Below are 10,559 nucleotides of genomic sequence, written 5' to 3' on the forward strand. Positions count from 1 at the left end.
AGGACTTGGATGCTATCCCTGAGTATTTGTGCTCAAAGCTAGTGCCCTACCATTGAAGACAAAGCTCTAGTTCCATTTTTTTTGTTAGGAGTGAATTATAGATAAGAATCTAATGGACTTTCCTTTCCTGGTTTTCAACAGCCATTTTGAGATCTTAGCCTCTGAAGTTATATATATGTACTCAGGGCCTCTCACTGGCTAGAAACACTAGTGATCCATATACTCAACCCTCTTTAAATTTAGTTTTGAGACTAAGTCATGTAATAGCTAACACAAACAACAAGGAGATAATTCCTCATTCCCCTAAGAATTGTTATTCTCAATAAGAAAATAGATAGCAAGTGCTTGTGGTATTTTGGATTAACTATAACTCTTGTACATACTGGTGTGAATATGAAGTAGTGTCAATATTCTGCAATATTATCTGTGAGCTCAGCAATTTTTAAAAAAGAACTATTGTAGGATCAAACAATCCCAATGCTTCTAAATTTCCACAGAAATGTAAAACAATATGTTGATGACATAACTCTAGCACATTTTACTAGACCAAAGCCAGAGATATTTTGCACAAGCACCAAAAAATAGGCTACATGTATATGATATAAAGCTGAACAGATACACAAATATAATCTTGTTTGTGAAACATGCATAAGTGGAAACATTACATTATTGGCATAATGTATTGGCATAAACATAATTATTGAAGTATTGAACTTGAAATTGAGTGTTCAGAATCTGGGAAGAGTTGTGTGGAATGAGATTTTTGGGAAGTTCAATTAATCATATTAAGTTACAATTAAAGAGGAATAAAAACATACGTTGCCAGTGGCCCATGTCTGGAATCCTAGATACTCAAGAGGCTGAGATCTGAGGATCATGGTTGGAAGCCAACACTGGCAGGAAAGTCTATCAGACTCTTAACTGCAATTAACTACCAAAAAGGCAGAAGTGGAGCACTGGGTCAAGTGGTAGCGCACTAGCCTTAGGCAAAAAGATTCCTGAATAGCACCCAGGCCCCGAGTTCAAGCCCCTGGTCTAGTACAAGCACACACACACACACACACACACACACACACACACACACACACACACACACACACACACACACACACGATAAAAGCCCATCATATCCGGGAGACCCCAAAGTGGCACAGAAACAACAGGAGTCATCCTAACACTGTCCAACCGAAAAGAGAGAAAGAATCTCCACACACAAAACCCCAAGAGAAAGACAACAAAAAAAACTGAACAAGCGAGAACTACAGGAACTGAGGAAGAAACGAGAAAAACAAAAAAAACTAAAAAACAACTCTTAGAGACTGCATATACAAACAGGGTAATTCGTGACATCCCCGCCCTCCAGGCGCCAGAGCCCAGCCCAGCTCCAGGCCAAGCCACAAACACCGCCCTGGGCTGCTGGGGACTGCTGGATCATCAGAGGACTGCAGAACCCAGACGCAGAAAAGCCCCACAGAGCCGAACCTGGACAGCACCAACAGGCTGAGACCCCAGGCCATTTCCACAGCACTGCCAATCAGCCCACAACCAGTCCCAGGATCAAATCTTCCTGCTCCAGGGGAGCAGATCCGCCCAGAATCTGGAGGACAGCCCTTTCAGGACAGCCCCGACAGAACCTGCCAAGCCTGGGAACCAAGAAGGGGCAAAGGCAACTGACAAGGGAAACAACCCAGAACCAAGTAAAGACTGCCACCTACTGACCCAAAACAGTCAGAGCTCGGGAGTCCAGTCTGAAATCCCTGATCCTCAGACGAAAATCATAGCGAAAAATTACAGTTTCATCAACAATCAAGACAACAAATCATCTCATCCCTCAGGGAAAAACTGTAGTGAAGGCAAAGAAGAAATGGAGGACAAACGTTCTATCCAAGAGATGATAAAGTAAATAGCCCAAGAATTAAAGTGAGAAATGAATCAGTAATTCAAAGAACACAGAAAAGAAATATCAAAAGAATTCCAGGATCTCAAAAAAAAAAAAAAAAAAAGATGCAACCAAGAATAGATGCAGTACACACATCATTAAAAGGTGAAATTAACACTTTGAGAACCAATATAGAAATCATAAGTGGATCAATTTCGACCATGCAAACCACAATGGAATCCATAGTTAACAAAGCAAATGAGATGCAAAATAGAATATCAGGCACTGAAGACAAAATGCAGCAGATGGAGGAAAAAGTCACAGATTTTGGGAAAAAATTCTCAAAATTTACCAAAGGGAAATCTAAGAGCATGCAGACAATGCCAAGAAATTTAATCTTCATATAACTGGGATCGATGAGGGAGAGGACTACCAGAATAGAGGTATGCAACACTTATTCACTAAGATTATTGCCAAAAATTTCCCCAATCTTAAAAGAGAAAATCTCACCTACATATCAAAACCATGTAGAAGACCTAGCAAACAGGATCCCAGGAGGAAAACATCGTAGTAAAAACACTAAACCTGAGTAACAAAGAGGCAAAATTGCATTGGCAAAATCAAAGAAGGAGCTATACTTCAATGGAAGGAAAATCAGAATCACTCCAGACCTCTCTCCACAAATCCTGAATGCAAGGAGAGCCTGGAAAAGTACCATCCAAGCCCTGAGAACCAACACCTGCCAACACAGACTGGTATCTCCAGCAAAACTAGCATTCACCTTCAACAGAGAAACTAAAAGTTTTTATAGTAAAGAAAAACAAAATGAATTCATAAGCAGTAAGCCCTCACAAAAAAAAATACTAAGAGGGGGAATATAGTCCAAAGAAAACAATCAAGATCATGGAGCCACATCAGACAGATGAGTAGGAGACAAATTTAGTAAGCACAGGAGGAAAGGAAAGAAGAAAAACAGGGAAGCAAGAAAATGGCAGGAAGCACAGTTTGCCTCTCTATAATAACCATAAATATGAATGGACTCAATTCACAATCAAAAGAAAAAGAAATGCAGATTGGAAACAGATAACAAGATCCATCCATTTGTTGTCTTCAAGAGACCCATCTCACAGCCAAAGATAAAAACAAACTCTGAGCAAAGGGATGGAGGAAGATTTTCCATGGAAGTGCTCCCAGCAAGAAGGCAGGAGTTGCCATCCTGATACCTAACAAAATAAACTTTTTATTAAAATCAATACAAAAAACAAAGCCGGGTACCGGTGGCTCATGCCTGTAATCTTAGCTACTCAGGAGGCTGAGATCATGGAGGTGCATGTGTCCTTGTATCCTGGTTCCTGTTGCTCAGGATAGATACATAGGAGCAGTGTGGCTGGGTCATAGGGGAGCTCTATATTTAGCTATCTGAGGAAACTCCAGACTGCTTTCCAAAGTGGTTGTATTAGTGTACATTCCCACCAGCAATGCAATAGGGTTCCTCTTTCTCTGCATTCCCGCCAGCATTTGTCGGTGACTAAATTTAGGTTGTGGGCCATTCTGACTGGGGTAAGGTGGTATATCAGGGTTGTTTTTATTTGTATTTCCTTTGCAGCCAGGGCTGATGAACATTTCCTCGTGTGTTTCTTTGCCTTTTTTATCTCTTCTTCCAGAAGTCTCTCGTTAGTTCCCTTGCCCATTTAATGATTGGTTTGTTAGATTTGAGAGGGATTATTTTCTTGAGTTCCTGTATATAATGGATATTAGGCCTTTGATGTTGCTGGTAAATATTTTTGTCCAGTTGGTTGGTTGTCTTTCTCATCTGTCAGCTATGTCTTTAGCTGTGTAGAAACTTTCTATTTTAAGGTAGTCCCATTTGTCGAATCTCTCTCCAATTTGTTGTGACCCTGGGACTCTGTTCAGGAAGTTCCTGCCTGTGCCTGTAAGTTCAAGCGTCTCTCCTACTCTGTCCTGCAGTAGTTTCAGAGTTACAGATTTGATGTTAAGGTCTTTAGTCCATTTTGAGTTGATGTTAGTGCATGGTAACAGGCTGGGGTCCACTTTTAGTTTTTGCATGTGTCCGCCCAGTTTTGCCAGCATCAATAGTTGAAGAGGCTGTGCTTCTTCCACTGTATGTCTTTGGCTCCTTTGTCAAATATCAGCTGAGTATAGGTCTTGAGTTTATTTCTGGATCTTCTAATCTATTCCATTGGTCTTCCAGTATGTTCTTGTACCAATACCAAGCTGTCTTTGTTATTATGGCTCTGTAGTAGAGCTTGAAATCTGGTATCATGATCCCTTGTGTTGTTCCTTTTGCCTAGCTTTGTCTTGGCCATTCTAGGTCTTTTATTGTTCCAAATGAATTTTTGGGTTGTTTTCTCTATTTCAGTAAAGAACGTCATTGGGATTTCGATGGGGGTTGCATTGAATTTTTCTATCATTTTTGGCAGTCTGGCCATTTTCACAATATGGATTCTGCCTAGCCAAGAACATGGAAGGTCTTTCCATTTCCTGGTGTCCTCTTTGATTTCTTTCTTTAGGTTATTATACTTTTCACTAAATAGGTCCTTTACCTCTTTGGTTAGGTTAATTCCTAGATTTTTTTGGGGGGCGGTTATTGTGAATGGGTTTGTTTTCCTGATTTCCTTTTCTTTTTGTACATAGTTGATGTACAGAAAGGCAACTAATTTTCGTGGGTTAATTGTGTATCCTGCTACATAGTCGAAGTGTTTTATATGTTCAAGGACTTTGGGAGTGGAGTTTTTCAGGTTGCTAAAGCATAATATCATGTCATCTGCAAATAGGCATAGTTTAATTTCTTCCTTCCCTATATAGACCCCTTCTGATATTTTTCCTCAAACTAGAGGTTTGAGCCACAGCTCCACTTCTGGTTTACTGGGGGTTAATTGAAGATGAGGGTCTCACCCACTTTCTTACCCCAGGTTCACTTCTAATCAATCCTCAGATGTCAGCCTCCTGAGTAGCTAGTATTGTAGGCATGAGGCACTGGCACCCCACTAATGATGTGACCTTTGACATCTGCCTTACATCTGTCACCTACATACCATGAGGAAAAGCAGTGATCTCTCTTCAAAAGTTCACTTTTTTACACAAAGAGAAACATGTCCAACAATGAGAAAAGTATGCTTTCAAATGATGTTGAGAGTCAATGAAAATCTGAATATGTTCTTTGACACAAAGAGTACAAGGAATGACATGAACTGTGGTCTGTGTTTTCATGTCTCTAGGGAAAATATATCATTGCCAAAAGTATTAATCATTTTATGGTTTTGCCATACTAGCATATTAGTAAATCAGCATTAAGTATTAGCACATATGGTGGTGAATAAGACTATTATAAAGCACAGGGGACTATAGATGTGATAGGGCAGTGAACAGGAAACCCTCAAAAATGGAGAATGGATCTTCCTCGATCTGTAGAGAATGGGGAGATGTGAGAAGGGAGGACAGGAAAGTACTGTAGGCTGAGAAAACGGGGAGTTGGAATGTATTAAAATGCAAAAAGTGTTGGTTGAGGGGCTGGGAAGGTGGCTCAATGTTAGAGTCCTTGCCTTGCATGCATGAGACCCTGGGTTAGATTCCTCAGCACCACATGAGCAGAAAAAGCCCGGAGTGGCACTGTGGCTCAAGTGATAGGGGTGTAGCCTTGAAAGAAAATGCTGTGGGACAGCACCTAGGCCCAGAGTTCAGGACCCACAACTGACAAAAATAAGTGTTCATTGAATATTTTCCTGGGGACAGATCACAAGAGCAATGTATTTTCTTAGAAAAACACATGTGTCTCTAGAACATACAAATGGAAACCTGAACTCAAAGTTTTTATAAATAGAATAATGAAACCTTGATTAAAACTCTTACACATCAAAATCTATTATAATTTTAATTTCTCACCAACACTTCTTGAAGGAATTATTAGCATCTTTAGTTAATTTATGAAGAAACGAGGTCTCTAATAGTTTAAGTAACTCAGCCACATGGGTACTTAGTGACAGAGTCAAGATTTGACTTCTGAGTTCACCAGGAAAGCAGTGCTTCTCACCACTACTTCCAAGTGATGAATTCCACTTGGAGTGTCAGGTAGGTCTATGTCTTCTACCCCACATGTATATTACTCTATAGATATAAATGTTTGGAGGAAATCCCAAAGTACATGGTCACAGGCCTTCTTGGTAAGTAGGGACAATACTAAGAAAGAAAGAATGGGAATAAGCCTACAGGTTGAGGACAAATCATATCAAATCCTCATCTCAACCACGGGGAAAAAATATGATTGGAAACTTAATTATATTCCAGAAGTCTGACTCTTCTCTTTAGCAGAGAACCTAACTGACTTAATAATTCAGCACCCTCCAAATTGGCATACAGAGAATGAGAAAACAGAGAAAGGGAGAAGGGAAATTTTTGAAAAGAGAATACATCATGTAGAAATACTTAATAAGAAGTTAACATGAAGCTGGTGATCTGTATTTCTTTTAAATATAATTTAGTTTGGTGTAGTTTGCCTTTGATTTTTTTTTAAAGACAGGGTCTTAAAAATATAGCCCAAATGGGTTATCAACTCAAGATTCTTCTGTCGTAGCTTCCTGTGGTGGAATGACAGGTGTGTACTGCTATTCTCAGATTTAAAAAAAATAGTTCAATGATGTACTAGTTAAGATTACGTGTTAGTAGACAAATATCTGCCATGCATTCGGTAATCTTTGAACAAATTATTGACACTTTCTTTTGCCAGTTGCAAATGAAATGCCTTCTACTCTCACATTTATATACATGCAGTCATTTCTTGCTTTGAATTTTTTTTTTTACAAAAATTTCAGACATGGCTTGGAAGGTGGCTCAGTGGTAGAGCACTTGCCTTGCATGCATGAGGCCCTGGGTTCAATTCCTCAGTACCACATAAGCAAAAAAAATAAATAAAATAAATAAATAAATAAAAAACCAGAAGTGGCCCTGTGGCTCAAGTGGTAGAGTGCTAGCCTTGAGCTGAAGAGCTGAGGGACAATGCCCAGGCCCAGAGTTCAGGCCCCATGACCAGAAAAAAATTCTTTTTTTCAGACAAATAGGTTTGTGCTGAAGAAAGCCTGGCCCGCATGCACCTGTTTTTCTTCCTAACCACCATTTTACAGAACTTCAACCTGAAATCTCTCGTGGATCCACAGGACCTCGATACCACTCCTGTTCTGAATGGGTTTATCTCCTTGCCACCATCATACCAGCTGCGCTTCATTCCAGTGTAAAGAAGAGCTCTGCTGTCTGACTCCAGCTGTGCATCAATCTGCAGTTCCCTCCTCTGAGCCATCACTCACCAACTTCCCCTGCCAGGGATGCTTTCCTGTCCTCCCTTCTCACATCTCCCCTCTCCCTCCAGATCTTGGAAGATCCATTCTCCATTTGGGAGAGTTTTCTGTGTCACTGCACTGTCACATCTATAGTCCCCTGTGCTTTATAATAATCTTATTCAACACCCCACAGGCTAATACTTCTCTAATGCTGATTTACTAATATGCTAGTATGACAAAACCAAAAAATGATTACCATGTGACAACACTGACTCCTTTCTCTCTATATTAACCGTAATAAATATTATTTTTCATGCCTGGATATTTTTCAAGAAAGAAAAATATTATTTTTCTTTCTTGGACTGTCCTACTTTGTTCAAAATACAGTGAAGCAATGAAACAAAATAGAGTGCCATGTTGTCCACATTACGGCAAGCACTGGGAATGGGAAGGGGAAGATGGTAGGAAAATTCCTTGGCTATGTCACCTGTCAGATTGGGAGATGTGGATTCAATAAACAAAAGCAATGACCAGAAGCAGCTCCTCCTGGAGGAAAATACTCGGTGACACAGACATAGACAGGAATAAACATTAAAAACTAGGGTTCGTGTCTTTGCTTGGCATTAGTGTGAATAAAAAATAAAAACTGTAATATTGTTGTCAATATGTTTCCAGCTGAAAGCCAGATATGAGTTTATGTTTTTATATTACTAATCACCTGTTCTAGCATATTTATTGGCGTACATCAATTGTACAATTTGAGGTGCTTCATATGTGTGTACAATATACTATGACCATGTCATTTTTTCCTTCATTTTCACAATACTAAAGTTGAAATTCAGAGCCTGCTCATCTGGCTCTCATACTGTAGGGAGTTTGGGGAACTGCTGAGGTGGTAGGTCCTGCCTAACAGCAGGATTCGGTTTTTCTGTTTCTGTCTTGATCTTGTCTCATTCTGTTTTCTTAAGAATTAGTACACCGTGTAGTGGGGATCCTTCTTTAGTGTGTCATAGTTCCAACTTTATACTTTGGGCTTTTTTATGGGAAGAGAAGCGGGGAAGTGCAGGTGGCCCTGGGCCTGGTTTGGACCCTTAGTTAAACTTTGGAAGCTTATCTTCCACCAAAAAAAACCACAAATGAAGTTGTGGCTCAAGTGGTAGAGTGCTAGCCTTGAACAAAAAAGCTCAGTGTCACTACCCAGGCCCTGTCCATCAGCACACTCACTCACACACACACACACACACACACACACACACACACACACACACACACACACACACACAATACATATAGACACTTGAATGCTACCTTCAGTCTACCTTTGGCTAAAAAAAAAATCATTTCCGTGTTATGACCCAGGCCTCATTTTTTGGATAAGGATATACCACTGCAAGGGCTAGAGATGAGGTCATAACACATAAACCCCAAGTCTCATAAGATGCTACGTAGTTAAAACTTTCAGTTAAAACAAATTAAAAGTTCTTTCAGTTTGTACTGTTTTTCAATATTCATATTAATCACTGACTTTCAAAACAAATAAGAGTTTCATAATGGTAGTATCCATTGATTAAAATGAGGGTTAGGACCACCTTGTGTTTTTCATCTTGACAACTTGTAAATACTTTATGATGAATGAACTCTTTTTCCAGAACAAAACTAAGCAGTAACTTTTTTAGTTCATTCATCAAATAATGTTTTCAACTCACAGAGCTCTAAACTCTAAGCCATTGCAATCTAGTTCAGGAGTGATAGAACAAAATCTTTTATTTTTGGATGAACTACATTTGATGGCTCTATTGTAGATTATCTGCCTTATTCCCTATGAGTATTCCCACTCTTCTCTTCATGTCATGATGCAAAGAAGGATTTTGAAGAGTTTTACAATAGATAAATGATATATGACATACTGCATGTTCCAAGAAATATATCTAGTTACCTGATTTAAATACTGCATAGTGTATACAATTATTAAAACCTAACATGGAGCTTGGGTCCAGTGGCACTTGCTGGTATTATTAACTACTCAGAAGGCTGAGATCTAGAGGACTGCAGCTTGAAGCCAGCCCCAGCAGAAATGTACATGACACTCCATCTCCAAAATTACTAGTAAATCAGGCTACAGGGATATTTCAAGTGGTAGAACAACACCAAAGACAGTATGCCAACCAAGGATGGAATCCTGAGTGCAAACTCCAACTCCACCAAAAGTAAAAACATGGGGCTCCATAAATATAATTTTTTATTTTGTATATTATTTTAAATATCAAAGAATCATATCTAATTTTTCCATATCTTGAAAGTTTGAGTGGCATATTTTTCAACAGGAAAAAGCAAGTTGTACAAAATGCTTTTTTAGGGGCTGAGTAGCAGGTCCTGGGGATCAATGCAGGGCCTGGGCACTGTCCCTGAATTTTTGCTCAAGGATACTGCTTTATCAGTTGAGCCACAACACCACTTCTGGCATTTTTGTGATGAATGGTAGATAACATTCTCATGGACTTTCCCGTCTGGGCTGGCTTGGAACCCCAATCCTCTGATCTCAGCCTCCTGAGTAGCTAGGATTATAGCCATGAGCTTCCAGTGCATGTTCAATATACTCTCATAGTGAGACAATTTTATGGAAAACCATGTATAATGTATGCTTATGTCCTGTATAAATACATCTTGTATATATAAACAGGCATAACAATCCACTGATACATGTACAGATTGTGTATGCATCTAGGCCCAAATATATAAGATAAAAAATTCGTATGTACATATGACCATATAAGATGAGGCTAAGCAAAATGAACCCCAAGATATGGGCACAAGAGGTTTTTCTTTGTTGTTGTTGTTTTTAATGTAGTATGTGATTATTTTTGTTTCTTTGGTATGTTCTTCCCCCTATGATATATCCACTGTTGTCAGTGTATTTGATTTTGGTACCCTGCATCTTGTATATACTTTTACATAATTTGGGGATGGGGAATGGCAAAATGCTGAAACGAGGACACAGGGTAATCCCGTCACAGGACAGTGTTGGAAATGAACTTTACAACTTCTGTGGAAGGGAGGATTGGGGGAAGTGTGAGAGAAAAGGGATAGTAGGAGTAAATCAACGAATGGGGTAACAATGATCTACACAAAATATACTCATTACCTTTCCTGTGTAACAGTAACCCCTCTGTACAGCATCTTTACAAAAATAAATAAATCCTGGGCCAAGGGGCTTCCTTTTGTGAATGAGTCCAGCATTGGTGAAGAATGACAGTAGTTCTCATGTGATGCATAGCAAGGTAGAAGGAAGGGAAAATTGTGTGTAAAATGAATAATTGTGAAGGTTTGAAGAATGAAATGGGAGGAGTGATTTCAGTGTCCTTATTATAATTGTCATCACATTTATGTTG

Source organism: Dipodomys merriami, unplaced genomic scaffold (genome assembly GCF_024711535.1).
Source record: "Dipodomys merriami isolate MVZ:Mamm:240054 unplaced genomic scaffold, mDipMer1.0.p SCAF_14, whole genome shotgun sequence".
Taxonomy (NCBI): Eukaryota; Metazoa; Chordata; class Mammalia; order Rodentia; family Heteromyidae; genus Dipodomys; species Dipodomys merriami.